The sequence below is a fragment of the Macrotis lagotis genome, chromosome 1, assembly GCF_037893015.1.
Source record: "Macrotis lagotis isolate mMagLag1 chromosome 1, bilby.v1.9.chrom.fasta, whole genome shotgun sequence".
NCBI classification, from domain to species: Eukaryota; Metazoa; Chordata; class Mammalia; order Peramelemorphia; family Peramelidae; genus Macrotis; species Macrotis lagotis.
The window spans coordinates 427,758,608-427,774,797 of NC_133658.1; the positions used below are offsets into that span (position 1 = coordinate 427,758,608).

Consider the following 16,190-nt stretch of genomic DNA (forward strand, 5'->3'; position numbering starts at 1 on the left):
ACCAAGGTTTATAGAATACTATCTTTACTTAACTGTGTAAGTGTTACATTATCTAGTAGAATGGGAGTTTATTGATGGACATGATTTGTTTTTGTCTTTATATTCCCAATGATTAGTAAAATATCTTGGGCATAAGATATTTTTATTGAATATTTGTCAATTTAACAATAATTTAATAATCCCATATGCTAATGGAGATGTTATGATCCCTATTTCACATATGATGAAATTAAGGATGAGAGAGGTTTATAAACTTGGGCAGATCACCCAGGTATCAGATATTAAATTAAAACGCTGGTCTTCTCACTCCAAAATTAGTGCTAAACTATGGTGCAAGGTCAAGCAGCCTAAAATGTCTGTTGAGTTAGGTTTTAGAGGGCTAGTCCTGGAATATAAAGTATAATAGGGGACAGTCTTATGTACAGACCCTGTCAGTTTGATTTTGGGAGAATCACAATGATGTATAAAGAAAGTATCTTTGAGAGACTAGAGAATAGGGAATAACTATATAACAGGGAAATTATATCATGCTTAAAGACACTAAAAAATTTTAAAACAATATAAACACTTAATACCAATATGTCAAAAAACATAATATCTAAATTTTTAAAGTAAAGGTTAATTGAATTGTAGGGGGAAATTGATAATACTATGAAACTATAATCATGGGAATATAATGTATCACTTCAGGTCTAGACAAATGTAACCAAAAGGTAAACAAGAAAGAAGCTAAGCTAAGAACTTCAAGAGAAGTTTAGAAAAATAAGAGTGAATAGATTGTGTTAATTACAATAAATTCCAACTGATATTTTATTTTTCCAATTACATGTTATGAAAGTTTTTCAGCATTCATCCACAATCATATGCATATTTTTAAATTATATAATTACTTTCCACCTTACCCTCCCACCCCCTCCCCTCAACAGTGAACAGTCTGGTGAATCCAATAAAGAGTTCTTAAAGAAAGAATTTAAAAGTACTTGGAGGCTAAATAATATAATTCTAAAGAACTAGAATTCAAAAACAAATTATAGGAACATTAAGAATGTTCTCAGAGAAAACAACATTAAGAGAAAACAAACCAAAATTTATTGGATACAACTAATGCAATTCTGAAAATATATATATAGATGTATATATTTGCATATATACATATGTATGCATGGATAACATAGAATTTATCTAAATCCAAGAGAAAAGGGAAAAGAGAGTCTTTTCTAATAAAATTAGAAATAAAGCAAGGGGAAAATGTTTTTTAATACCAGAAATAAAGCAAGGATGCTCATTATCACTACTACTATTTAACATAGTATAAGAAAATAGGGGGAAAAAACCAAGAAGAAGGAATTGAAAGAATAAACTTGGGCAGAGAAGACAAAAACTATGATGTTATGATGGCATACTTAGCATGAATCAACTAAAAATTAACTGAAATAATCTCTTTAGAAAACTTGTGGGATATAAAATAAATCCACATTAATCATCAGCATTTCTATATATAACCCACAAAGACAAGAAGAAAGAACTAGAAAAAGAAATTCCTTTCAAAAGAACTACAGAAGCTATAAAATACTTGGGAGTCTATCTACCAAGATGCAGCCAGGAACAGTATGAATCTAACTAAAATCCACTTCTTGCAGAAATAAACACAGATCTATGTAACAAGGGAAACATTGCTTATTAATGGATATATTGAGACAATATAGTAAAAATAGCAATTTGTTTTACTTCTTTAGTGTTTTTCCAATCATATTCACAAATGAATATTTGATATAACTAGGAAAATTAATAATTAAAATCATATGTAGGAAGAAATATCAAGAAGCTAAAGGCTAAGAATTTTTAAAAAGGGGGAGTGGGTGTGTTGAGAATGGGATCTATCAGCAGGTAAGACAGGAAGTGGGGGAGAGAGAGGGGGAGGAGAGGGGAGGGGAGGGGAGGGGAGGGGAGGGGAGGGGAGGGGAGGGGAGGGGAGGGGAGGGGAGAATATCAATGAAAGTGAATAGAGATATAACAGATAGAAGAAAACAAATGCAGGAGATAAGTGTTTGATAAGTTCACAGCTTCCTGAGTGACAAAATAAGAAAAAAGAATGGAGAAACTGGATAGCAGTCTGTAAGTAATAGGGTTTAAAACAATATTTCATACAATAAATCACAATAAGCTCCAAATGGGTAATATGTTCTAGAGTCACATCATAAGTTAGAGAAGCAAGCAAGAAAAACCCTTTCAAAAGTATGGATAAGGAAAAGTTCATGATGAAACAAGTAATTCAGAATATAACAAGACAAAATGGAAAATTTTGATCATAAAAAATGTAAATATTTTGCATAAGTTAATCCAATGTAGTAAAAATTTGAAAAGAAACAGTTTACTGGGAAGAAAAATCTTTGCAATGTTTCTTTGATAAAGGTCTCATTATGTATATATATATATATATATATATATATATATATATATATATATATTCAATAATCCCTCCTATTGAAAATATTTTCTTCCTCCTCAAATTTTCCTGGAGCTCCCATTTTGGACTCTATCACATTTGACTGTGTATTATTTTTATCTATGTATCTGTTATAACCCTACTACCACCACCCCTTGTCCAATGAAGATTTAAGCCTCTTAATGACAGTCTGTGTTGTTTTTCATCTTTCTATCTCTATCACACAGTCTTCTATAATCCCTTTAATTGATCAAGTAATCCCAGGTCATCCTGTTTTCTCTAACAGATTGTTTGCCCTGTTATTGCCACTCTTTCACCTATTTTCAATATCTCACCTTCTAATGGCTCATTTCCTACTACCTACAAACATGCCCATGTCTCCCCGTCATGAAAAAAACCCTCACTTGAGCAGAGAAAATGCTAGGCAGAGAAAACATGATATGCTAGCAAATAGCTAATTTGTTCCTTTCTGTTTTAGCCTTGTGCTAACAAGGTACCATCTTATGTATCCCATATTTTGTGCTGACTCCCATCCCTTATATTGTTATCTAGACAAAAGTTTCCTGGCACTGGCACTTCAAAGTTTTCTTACCAAAAAGAGACACTGAGGTGCATAAATTCACTAAAATAACTGCTTCTAACCCAAGTGCTCCAATAACAAACTAATTGTCCTTGATTTGTTGACTTCTTGACATAATAAGCTTAATATATGCTTTTGCAGAAGGCACAAAAATAGTCCCTCCCAAGTACCTCCCTTGTCCTTCCCTAAACCTTCTCCAAACCTTTCCCAATACAAATACCATGCCATGTTCCACTTTAAAGTCTTTCCTTTCTTTCTTTTGCTATTTTCCCCCTAAGGAATCTGGCCCACATTACCTCAAATAAAAAAATTATATGTTCCTAACAATTCTGAGTCTGAGTTTGATGAATTTATTCTCCCCTGAGTTGAACTGAACCTCAATGCTTCCATTCCTGATCATTATCATCCTGTATCTTTTTTGCCCTTTGTGGTTAAACTCTTCAAAAAAGATCATCTTATAGTAACAGTTTCCCTTTTCTCTCTTCTCTCTAATTAAATTAACGCCTATCAACTGCCTTTCAACCTTATTATTCCATAAAAATTGTTCTCTCCAAAGTTACTAATGATCTCTTAATCTATTAATCTTTTCTCAATCCTCATTCTCCTTGACTTCACTGTAGTCTTTGATGTTTTTGATCACTCTTTCCTTGATACTATCTTCTCTCTAGGCTTTCAGGACACCACTCTCTCCAGGTTTTCTTCCTATCTATCTGATGGTTCCTTCTCTGTTCTTTTGCTTGATCCTTCTCCTGTTCATACCCTCTAATTGTAGAGGTCCCTCAGGATTTCTATCCCTTTACACCGATTTTCTTGGTAATCTTATTAGCTCCTGTGAATTTAATTACAACCTCTTTATTGAGAATTCTTAAATCTACCTTTCTTGCGTCAATCTCTCTGTTGACCTCCAACTGTCTTTTAGATATCTCAAAATGGATATCCAGTAGATATCTTAGACTCAATACATCTAAAACAGATCTATGTTCCACCCTAACTCCTCCCCCCACCTTTTCTTTATTGCTATTGAGGGCAATACTATCTTCCCACTCCCTCAGGTTTGCAACTAGGAGTCATTTTAGATTCCTCATCATTTCTCACTCCTATATCCAAGCTGTTGCCAAGGCTTGCCAATTTCACTTTTGCAAAATCTCTCAAATAAGTTTCCTTACTTTTGATGGAAAATATCCATATCCAGGAAAGGGGGGAAGGCAAGGGGTTATGAGTGAGCCTTCATTCACATCAGAGATGGCTCAGAGAGGAAATAACATACACACAATAGGGTGAGGAAATCTATCTTACCTTAGAGAAAAAATAAGAAGAAAGGGAGGGGCTAAGGGGGAATTGGGGGAGGGAAGGGGGGGAATAGGTGATAGAAGAGAGGGAAAATTGAGGGAGAGGGTACTCAGATTCAACACACTTTTGGAAAGGGCCAGGATGAAAGGAGAGAGAGAATAGAATAAATGAGAGTGGGGAGAAATAGAGTGGAGGTACAGCTAGTAATAGCAACTGTGGGAAAAATATTGAATCAACTTCTCTGGTGGGCTTATGATAAAGAAAGCAACTCACCCCAGTGACAGAGACTGAAGTAATTTTTTTCTCTCTATTCTTGAGGTTTCTCATCTTCTTGGGGAGGTGGGGGGGTCTATGTTTACTTTTATAATACATTCAATTTACATTAATGTATAGCATGGAAACAATGTAAAGACTATCAGACAGCCTTTGGGGGTTGGGGGTAGGGAAGGGAGGGTGGGGGAAAAAGTCTAAAATTCAAAACCTTTCAAAAAATGATAGGTAGATACTACTATTGTATATAACTGGAAAACAAATAAAATGTTAAAAAAAAAAAAAAAGACAGTATCCACATATCCACATCAGAGAAAGAACTATGGAGTCTGAATGCAGTCCAAAGCAAACTATTTTCCATTTTAAAATTTTGTTTTATTCTTTATGTATTTTTTGCTCTCTCATGGTTTTTTGCTCCCTTTTGTTCTTATTCTTCTTTCTCAACATAGCTATTATGGAAATATGTTTAATATAGTTATACATATATAACTTATATCAGATTACTTGTCAAGGGTAAGGAGGAGAAAAGGGAGGAAGGTAGAAAAATGTGGAACACAAAGTTTTTCCAAAAGATGGAATGACAAAAACTATCTTTGCTTGTAGTTAGAATAAATATATTAGTAAATTTTAAAATATGTCCTTTCCAACACTGCCACCTCTAGTGGCAGTAGCCCTCATCACCTGATGCCTTAATTACTTCAACAGCCTGCAAGTGGGTTTGCCTGCCTCAAGGCTTTCCCCAGTCTAATTCATTGTCCATTCAGCTACTAAATTGGAGTTCCTAAAACTCAGGTCTGATCATATTCCCCTCTCTCCCACTTAACAAATTCTAGGAGTTTCCTATTGCCTCCCAAGAGCAAATTCAAAATGCTTTGTTTGGCATCCAAAGACCTTCATAATCTGACCCCCTCCTATTTTGCCAGCTTTCCTCTACCTCAATCCCTATCAAATGACTATTTGATTCACAGACAATGACCTCCTAGCTCTTCTACAAAGAAGACACTCCATCTCTTGACTACCAACATTCTCTGGTTGTTTCCTATGGAATGCTCTCACTTCTCCACTCCCAAATACTGACATCCCTGGTTTCCTATAAATCCCAACTAAATTCTCCCCTTCTACAGAAAAGCCCTCTTCATTCCAGTCTTTTATTTCCCATTTATCCTGCATATAGCTTGCTTTGCATGTTTTTGCTTGCATGTTGTCTTTCCCATAGGTTATAAACTCTTTGAGGACCGTCTTTTGCCTTTTTTGTGTCTCCCAATGCTTAGCAGAGTGGCAGGTACATAATAGATGCTTAATAAATGCCTTTGCACTGATTTATAGAAGTGTAATAAATATTGTTAAAAGTGAATTTAATTGAGTGACCATGATGTCCTATTCAGAAGCCTTTCATAGTTTGGGTGCAGGGACATCAAAGTGAAATCAGAAAATGCCAAGTACAAACTACTATTTTTAAAATTAACATCTTTAATTTAAAACCACAAACAAAATCCATTTTTTCCCCTAAAGTTAACACTTGGCTTTCCCAATTCAGTACCTAAATTTACTTTAGTTCTTTATGTTTGTTTTCACAAAGTTGCAAGTGATCTAGAGAGCAATAAAGATGCACACAGTAAATATGATCTGAAATCTATTTCCAATGGTGATATACAAGAGCAAGAAATAGAATAAAGGATGTTATGGAGGAAGTATATGGTTTGGAAGAAGAGATGGGCTTGTCACTTACTGAAGGCAAGGAATAAAATCTGGAAAGTCCAAACAATTCATTTTGTACCCACAAAGTACTAAAAGTCATAACAGGACTACTGTCTATTGGGGGGGATTCCTCTGTGGTGCCTCTAATGAAAGAACATGGACAGGAATTTAACAAGACAAATTTAACAAGACAAAAAAGTCATGGATAGATTGAAAATCAGCACTGATGGCAAGGATATACATATCAACATTACAGAGTCATTTGTTATATTGAAAATTAGTTCTTTAAAACACCAGGTATGTCTCTTTTAAATATTAATTTCTGAATGAAGTTTACAAAATCTGTAAAAACAAAGGCAAATGAATCAAAAGGCAATAGTGTAGCAAAAATTTTTGCTATAAAGAGATTAAAATCTAGATGAATGGATGAAAGAAGAATTTACTAAGTGCTTTTTTAAGAGCTAAAGGGAGTCCTGAACTAGGGAATGCAAATTCAAAATCAAAGACAATTCCTATCCTAAAAAAACTTACATTCTATAGTGGAAGGAAAGCAACATATATTGAGGAATGTCGACAAGGAAAGGGATATTTTGATTTTTGAAAATTACTGGAATGGTAAGAGGAGTCTCTGGAGAAAAATGACACATTTTCCAGGAAAAATGACAGTTGATTTATATTTCCAGAACTGAAAGAAAGGGAGAATAGCAACTGAGGAGAGTATAAATCTGGTGGATGGTGACATGACAGGAACCACTAACCCAATCATATGGAGGACCAGGATGGAAGGAATTGCCCAGCATGAAAATGTTAATTTCTCCAAGGCTAACTTTCTAGACTGGATAGAATAACAGCTAGGGAGGTAGCCAAGGAAGAGCAAAGTTAAATTATATAAATAGATAACAGATAGATGGAGAGAGAAAGACAGAGATAGAGGCAGGCAGACAGAGGAGAGAGAGTTATCCCTAACAGTCAATTCAAAAGTTTATTTTTCAGCTTTCCCCCCCCATTAAAATTATCAATCTGATTATGATATTGTTAGATAACTCACCCCTTTGAAATCAGGTTGCTAGTAGGGTCTATAGATATTATTATTTTTATTAGAACTGTTCTTTTCTCAAAAGTCTACTTTGTCGATTATAGCTTGGCCCAAAATTGAGTTATGTTGAAACTTGGTCCTCCAGATTTTTTCTGAGTATCACAAAATTTCTTTAACCCAGTTCCCAAATCTTAGCTAATCAATTTTCAAACAAAAAAGAATGAAAATTTATTCCATTTCAAAAAGAAGAAAAACAAGGTACAAAGACTAGATTGATTTATTTCTTTAAATGGTTAATGTGATGTTATTGAATTAAACTGTTGCAAGCTTAAATATTTGTCAATCCATATCCCACTATATTTTGGAGACATTAATTTTTACTCCAACTCTATATGTCCTTTTACAGATGAGAATTTAGATGAGAAAGGAAGCAGTGAACAGTTCAAGGCCAGGCTGTTGTGAATCAGCTGAAGGAGAAATTAAAACCCCATGGCTCCCAATGAACTAGCTAAACTGTTAAAGTATTGAGTCCCTCCTATTGAAGACTGTGGGAGTTTTGGCTGCTTAATAGGATTGTGATTAGGCCCTTGAGACTCTGTCCTTTAAAAGACTCCATGGCACCAGCAAGACACCAAAAAAAAAAAAAAAGTCTAATTGCTGACTTTCTATGAAACTTTTCTGAGCTATATGGACATCCTGGAAAACAACTGCAAAATTAAATGGCTGCAGAGTAATTAAATACTGCAGAATAATACTAATTACAAAATTAAATACCTCAGAATTAAATGTACATTTCTACAGCTTTTCTTCTGGTTTTCAAAATAAATGTCTACATTAGGAGGAAAAATTACTCTCTGGTACCCATAGACTTGCAAAGATAAAGCTAAGAATAATTTTCAAAAAAAAAATTTCCTCATAAGAGATTTTTCAGAAAGAATTTACTAGAACCAGAAGAAGGTGCTAACAACAATAATAATAATAACTCATTTCCGTAGCACTCATAAAGTTTTATAAAGTGCTTTGCTTACCAGAACCTTGGCAGAAAAAAATTATTCCCAGGGAAAAGGTGATGTTCTCAGCAAAGTGTGTATGGGGGTTGCTAAGACTGGGAAGGAAGGGCTTTAATTTATATTGGACAAAGAAAAATATGTGTTCCCTTTGATAAAGGGGTGAAATACGCGCACAAGGAGGGAGGGGGCTCGTCGCTGTGGTCAGAGGGCAGCTGGAGTGCTGCAGGGATCCCCAGGATCGTAAGGCGCATGGGGCAGTCTCCCCGCCGCAGCTTCTGCCTCGGCGGCTTAGGCGGCCCATTGTGAGTCAGGCACCGGCAGCGACCCGACTCGGCAGCATCAGTATTCGGGAGGCGCTCGCAGCCAGTCTGGCGCGGGCTCTTCAAGGCCGCTGTCCTCAAATGACCCCAGGGCCCTGGCTGCCCTTTCAGGTCCAGCACGCTCACACAGCCTGGGGTGACTGCGAGAGAGTGAAAAGGCAAATCCAGGGTTCCCTAAGCCTTTCTCCTGGGCACCGCATCACCCACCCACTTTCCTCCCCGTCTCCCCCCCCCCCCCCACCTTCCACACCTTCCCCTAGGCACCCTAGAGAGTCCTTGGCCCCAGTAGTTTAGGGGACCGCAGGCAAAAGGCGGCACGAAAATTGCGCCGCTGAGGCAAAGGTAAGAGAGATGGTCCAACCCGGCGGGGGGCAAATGGGAGGAAGAAGACCTGGGTCTGTGGCTGAGGCGATGAGGAGGAAGAAGAGGAGGAGGAGGAGAGGAGGAGGGGAGGAGGAGGAGGGAAGCGCGGGGTGTGGGCGCAGAGCGTGGGAAGGCTTCGAGTCTGCTATGGGGGTGGGAGGAGAGCTGAACCTCTTACTCACTCACTCCCCCTTCACATTCTGCTCTCCTCTCCTTCCCTCACCCGGGAACCAGTTTTGCTCCCTCCTCCCTCTATTTAGTTATCCAGGTGAGGATGGCGAAAGGAGGGAAGGAAAGTGGTCGATTGCTCCGCTCAAGGATTTCCCCGCGCCTTCCATCTGGTTTCCAGTTTGGGAATTGTTTCCTAATGACTTTGCAATCGTTCGTTCTTCGGGTTTACTACAAGTAACCAAAGACGGTTTAGGGAAACAAGGGAAGAATGATCTAAGTAGGCGAGCCAGCATTTTCCTTCATTACACCCAATACCTGAGTTAGGCAGTCATTCCTCACTGTTTCTTCAGCAGTAACACCTCCTTCCCCACCCCCACCCCCACAGATCCTTCCTGAAAACGAGCAAAGCAAAGTAGGGACCAGGGAATTTGGGAATCATCCAAGCCTGGGAAACTTGCTGCCCTCTTTACTCCCCAAGTAAATGAACCCTCTGAGGCCAGAGTCTAAAAACTATGATCTGAGATGAAGGTTGTGGGATTTTTGTTCAACTGAGCTCTCCTCCCTTTTCAGCTTTAAACTAAAGGCAGGGGCTGGAATGGGGTCGAATTCAGCATCTGATATCTACTACCCAAGCATCTATTATCATACTTCAATAGTTATGGATCTCTGATCCTCGATTTGACAAAGATCTCAGCTCTCAGGCATCTACATAGTCTCCTCCAGGACAACTGTTGTCATTGTCCATCCATAAATCCTCCATCGACCAACTGCTCCACTCATTGGAATGAAGGCCTTCCTTAAGATTTTTCCATTATGATTCTTTGTTGGAGAGGCAGCTTGGTGTAATGATTGGAGAATTGACCTTGGACTTTGTAAATCAAATTCGAACTCCTCTAATATACACAAATTATGTGACTTTGGACAAGGCAATTATAGTTCCTCTCCTCAAGGCAACTTTGGGAGACTAATTTGCAAAGAAAGTGATGTTCTGATTTGGTAGGGGGGGAATCCTATAAAATCAAAGATAGCATCCCCCCATAATTGCATTTGGGGATAATAAAAAGGGGGATAATGATCTTAGACTACCCACCTACCGAAGTAAGTTATTATTATCAGAAAAACTTACTGTAAAGCAAGAAAGTATTGTGATCCACCTCTCAATTCTATTCTGCTACTTATGGGGTAACCCTAGGCAAGTCACTTCATTCTTCTCAAGTCTCAGTTTGAAAGAGCAGAGACAATCATTGTATTACATCTATAAGGGAAGGAGGAGTTTTTAAGACCTTTAAGTACAATCAAAATATTTAATTATGAGCCAAGGTAGTGCTAAAGGGGAAGTAAAATCTACCAGAACTGAGTAGAATTTAGGGCTCTTAGCCCTAGTAACATAGCCATCTCTGATATGAGTTATGACTTCTGCAGGTAAACTTTCCCATATCTTTGAACAGATACTCTTTTTTCTCTTCCTTCTACCTTCCTTTAAATCAATATATATCCTCCCTCCTCACCCCCTCTTTCTCTTAGTTCTCCTTGACTATTTTTTTTCCTCCTCTCTCATATCTCTTTTTTCCTCCATCATTATGTTCTGGGTTCTATTTTTCAAAAAGAACTTTGAAAAGCTGGAGGGTATATGGGAGAACCAGGATGGTAAAGAAAGGTACTTGATCTCATATCAAGTAAGAATTGTTTGAAATAAATTAAGGAGAAGCATAAAGAATGACTTCAAGTATTTGAAAAAGCATCAGTAAAGACATTAGAAGCACAATTAGGAAAAGTATATTGAAGCTGCAAAGAAAGATATAGTGTTGATGTAAGGAAAAGCTTCCTAACAATTTGGGCAATCCAAAAGTGTTAATGAGTATGTTTCCCCTGTCTAGAAATCTTTAAGCAAAGGCTAAATGAACAATTGTCAGCGTTGTTTGTGTGTGTGTGTGTGTGTGTGTGTGTGTGTGTGTGTGTGTGTGTGTGTTTGGGGTGGGGGTGTACATCTTAATGGTTATTGATTTTATAGAGAAGATTCTTGTTGATAATGGATTAGATTATGTGGTCTCTGAGGTCTCTTCCAAATCTTAGATGCTGTGATTCTGAGTTTCTTGTTCTTTTTTCTCCTTCCAATTTCTCTTCTTTTATATCAGATTGTCTTTTCTCTTCTTTGTCTTTGCATCATTTTCTTTTCTTCTAATTTATATTTGTTACTTCTTCCTTACTCTTCCTCCTCCTCTAATCTTTTTTCTCATCTTCTGTATTCCTCCCCTAACTCTTCTTGTTTTACACTCCTCAGTATTTTGCTTTTTTTTTCTTCTTTCTTTACTCATTCATTCTTCTCTATTCCTTTTTTATAAAAAGGAAAACAGAACCATCGGTCACTTATAGCTAAGTATATGATCCTCTTCTTGCAGATAGTAGCATTAGATCTGCTTTTCTTCCAAGGAATTATGTGGATCCATAGGTTGTAAGATTTTACATACAATAAAAGTAAAAGAAAGAAGAAACCACTAATGGTGGTTGGTGATTCACTATTGAGAAGGGTTACTGAGGCAACTATTTGTCAATTATTATAATAACAAAGAGACATGCTGTCTTCCATTTATGACACTGCTAGAAAGAACACTGAAAGCATTGCTAGGGATTTTAATTCTTGAGAAGAAATTGAAGACCTAGGTGGTACAAGTGATATTTTCATCTTTTAAAGCTGATCATAGGCAAAGATATCAGAAGAGAACGGTTTGTAAAGAGAGCAGCTGGTTAAAACAATGATGTATAAAAATGGAATTTGGATTTCTGGACCATGGCTTAAAATATTGAGACGATGGATAGCAATGAAATAAGCCCAAAAGGGACTGGTAAATTCTTGTAAATCTAATCAATGGGGGCTTTAAAGAAGCTGAAGAGAGAAAAACTGCCTATGTAAATAGGAATTCCACTGGGTACCATGAGAGGAGTTACAGTGGAAAATGACTAGCAGTAGAAAGGTGTAGATATTCACTTAAGATAAAATCTATAAAAGGAGGTGGAATAAAATGTATGATTTCATGTATCTGTGCCCAATTAAATAAAACATGCATAACAAACAATGTAAACTAGAGCTATTAAGGCAACAAGGAAAATTCAACACATAAATACTGACATGCTGGATAGGATCTATCATCTGAGTATGGTACTGAAAGGCTATAAATTAATTAAGAGAAAAGGATAATAAAAAATGGGGTGGAGGGAATAGAGTTGCATGTTAAGGAGACCCTAATAAAGAAATATGGGAACCAAAGGCAAGAAGCCTTAGGAAGAATGCTAAGTTCAATGGAGGTAAAAATGTGTGATAACAGAGAATATTGAAGACCAGAGGCATCAAACAGGGACCAAATATGGTGGCAATGTTCTGGAGTGCCTCCAAAGTAGATTAAAATATAAGTAGGAAATATTTAACATAATAAAAATACCATGAAACATAGGTAGCACCATATTTTAAAGTTAAAAGAAGGGAATTAAGAATTTGAAAAACAGAATCCAAACTTGGTTCAGACACAAACAATATACTGGCACTCTGCCAAAATCAGTGCAGTCATTGATCTCTAGGCTTGTATATATACATATATATATATATATATATGTATATATATATATATAAAATTATTATTGTTATTATTATTATTTAAAAGGTAGAGGAACCAACAAGGAGGACTACTATTTTGTAATCAATCTAACAAAGAGAAACTTGGTGCTAAAGTGAAAATTATAGGAAACACTGGGGAAAATGGTTATTCTATTCTGGAATTTGTGATAGAGAACAAAGTCAGAATAAACCTTCAATTTTTGAAGAGTGGGTTTCAAAGAAAACAGAGGTAGAGTTCCAAGGACTGAAAATGTAAAGGGAAGTCAGCGCAAGATTGATAGGAAAATCTCAAAAATGAAGATACAAAGAGGAGGAATTCAAAGAGAAAGAAGATGCCTAAAGAGATCAATGTCATGTATAGAATATTCATCTACCAACAAAATTTTTAAAGAACATGGAATTAAGGGCAGATAATGAATAATTAAAATAAAATAATATGCTACAGTCCTGTAACAACAGAATCAAGAATGTTAAAGCTCAGTTTTAGCTAAGGCTGGTGAGCAAATGTTTTTTTTATTCATCTTGGAGGGGAAAAGATTACAGAAAAGAATGCACTGCTGATTGGACTATATTGGAATGATGACAATATAAGATGAAGGAGATATTTAGTTTTCCTTATACTTGTATCTGCTAAGGAAAATGATCTTCATATTAGAAAGAATAGAGTGGGGGGAAGTCTAGTAAGTAATTAATACCCAATATAATGAAAGAGATAGTAAAAGAGCATCAAGCTACTTTGACAGTTTGAATGTTTTTAAATCACCTGGTCTAGCAAAATTATATCCCTAAGTATTGTTAGAAGTTAAGGAGGGGTTAAAGCGGAAGATAGGAGAGAGGAAATGTATTACTGTGCCAATATCAGTGATCTTTGAATGATTGTAGAAATGAGAAAAGTATCACAGAACAGAAGAAAAAAATTTTCTGAGAGATCTAGAAACAATAAGCTAATGATACTGACCAACTCCTACCAAAATTCTAGAATAAAAATTTAATTTAAAATATGCTTATAGCATATCTAAGAAATGACAAACATGAGATTGTTGTATGTAGTTGTTTCTACATCTTGATTTTCATATCTTCATCAATTTTAAGAAATGTTCATATTTTAATCAAAATAACAGTTTTTAAAATTAATTAATCTAAAGATAATTTAAGGTTAATTCACATTAAACTGCCCTCATTTCTTTTTATTTAATATTTACCTTGAAATTTTTTACTTTTGTTCCTTCCACATAAACTTTGCTATTTTTGTCTCTTATAAATAACCCTTGGCTATTTCATTAGCATAGCAACACTTTTATTATTTTGATACTGTCAAGCCATGAGTTATAACTAGCTCTACACTAACTTGGGTCTTCTATTTCTTTAGAAAGTGTTAATTATAAAAAGTTTTGTTTATATCTTGGTAAGTGAATTCCCACAGTTTTTATGAATTTCAACCATTTTGAGTGGAATTTTTTCTTTCCTTGTTTCTATCCTGCTACTTTGCTGTTTCTACTAATCATCTCAATTATTTTCTTTCTTAATTCTCTAGATGTTTCCAAATAATTATTTTCCCTAAATAAGGATAATTTTGCCTCCTTCTAGTTTTCATGTCTTATTGCTATACCAACATTTCTAATACTGTGTCAAACTATAATGAAGAAAGAAAGTAGCCTTATTTTACAATTGAACTTAATAAAAATAAATTCTTTTTTTGTAGATTACAAATAATGCTAAAACTCTTATATCAAAGCATTGTAGATTTAGATCTGGAAAGGGTATTGGAAGTCATCTATTCTAAAATCCTCATTTTTACAGAGGAGGAAACTGAGACCCAGAAAGAGAAAATATCTTGCCCAAGATCACACAGGTAGTAAGTGACAAAGTAGAGATTTTAAATCAGATCCTTTTACTCCATATCTAGCACTAGTTTTGTTTCATTATGCTGATTTAAAGGGACCTTCCATGTCTACTTCGTTGAGTTTTCAACATAAATAAGCACTATACTTGGTCAAAAGGAAAAGTGTTGGGTTTTTAATTGTTGTTGTTTGGTATGATCAAATGTTTTGGGTTTTTGTTATTTATATGTCAAATTATGCTAAATGTTTGCCTAGTATTGAATCATCCTTTCATTCCCTTGTATAAATTCAACTCAGTCAAAAGAATGACTTTTAAATGTTATATATATATATATATATATATATATATATATATATATATATATATATAATTCATTTATATGTAATGGTTTTATGTATATTTACATATATAACTTATTACTTTAATCTGCTAAATTTTGGTCAAGGTTTTTGCATGAAAACCTCAGTAATATTAATCTAGAGTTCTCATTCTCTATTTACATCTCCCTGATTGGGATAATAGTCATATTTGTCTCATAAAATAAATTAGTAAGGTACCATAATTGAGAAAATTTTATATAGTAAAGAGTTCAATTGCTCTTTAAAATGTTTGATAGTATTCATTTGAAAATATATGTAGACCAGAGGCATGTTATTATTCATAGCTTTCTAGAATTGTCTTTTTAAGATTTTTTTCAGATTTCTATTTCTGTGTTATAATTTTAGCTATTTCACATTTTGCAAATATTTGTCATTCTTTCTATTTTGGGGTTCTTTAGTTTTTAATTGGGCATCATTTATGATATTTCTCTATTTCTGCTTTATCATGTCCTCACCTTATTCATTTTTTAATTAGGTCATTTTATTTTCCTGTCCTTTGATCACATTAGTTATATTGTTTATTGATTTTATTAGCCTTTTTAAAAGCAGTTTTTTCACTTACCAATTAAATAATCTTTGTTTTCAGTATTATCTGGTTTTCAAATTATCTCATTTTGTGCTTTTTGATAGGAGTGATCATTTTTATTTTCTAGTTTTTAATTAACTATTAATCTTCTCTTTTGATAGTTTAAAAATTATCTTCAAAAACATTAATTTGCTTTAAGGACTGCTATAGCACCATTCAATATATCTTGGCATATTGTCACATAGCTATATTCTCCTTAGAAAAATTGTTTCTAGGATCTGTTCTTCAATTATCATATTATTAATGATGTCACTTAGGCTTCATTTTATCCACATTTTTGGTACTTTTTAGTTGATTACTACTTTTATTTTTTTTAAAAGATTTTTGATTTTTTGTATTCATTTATGATGTCATTATCCATTAACATGTGATCATTTTGTGGAAAGATACTTCATAATGCTGAAAAAGTAATTAAAATACTATTTTATAATAATTATTATATAAATATTGCCATTAAACTTATTATAGTTCTTTAATATCTCATTTTCCCAAAAATAAGTTTGAAATTGTAATTTCATTTTTCTGCTAGATTTATCCATATCATAGAAAAAAAGAGTCCTAAAGTCATTAATACTTAAGTATGCATGT

The 16,190-nt window shown here is 34.8% G+C and overlaps 2 long non-coding RNA genes across 6 annotated transcripts in view; one reads left to right on the top strand and one right to left on the bottom strand.

Moving 5' to 3' along the window:
- The window catches only part of LOC141518734 (uncharacterized), a 56,526-nt gene extending 47,959 nt beyond the window's left edge, over positions 1 to 8,567 (bottom strand). Inside the window, exon 1 of the long non-coding RNA XR_012477273.1 lies at positions 8,349 to 8,567. This is a non-coding gene — a long non-coding RNA (uncharacterized LOC141518734). The remainder of the gene's footprint in view (positions 1 to 8,348) is intronic.
- Positions 8,568 to 8,704: 137 nt separating this feature from the next.
- Positions 8,705 to 16,190, top strand: part of LOC141506374 (uncharacterized) — a 339,756-nt gene continuing 332,270 nt past the window's right edge. For all 5 annotated transcript variants that reach the window (XR_012473829.1, XR_012473828.1, XR_012473827.1 and 2 more), the window contains exon 1: positions 8,705 to 8,992. This is a non-coding gene — a long non-coding RNA (uncharacterized LOC141506374). The remainder of the gene's footprint in view (positions 8,993 to 16,190) is intronic.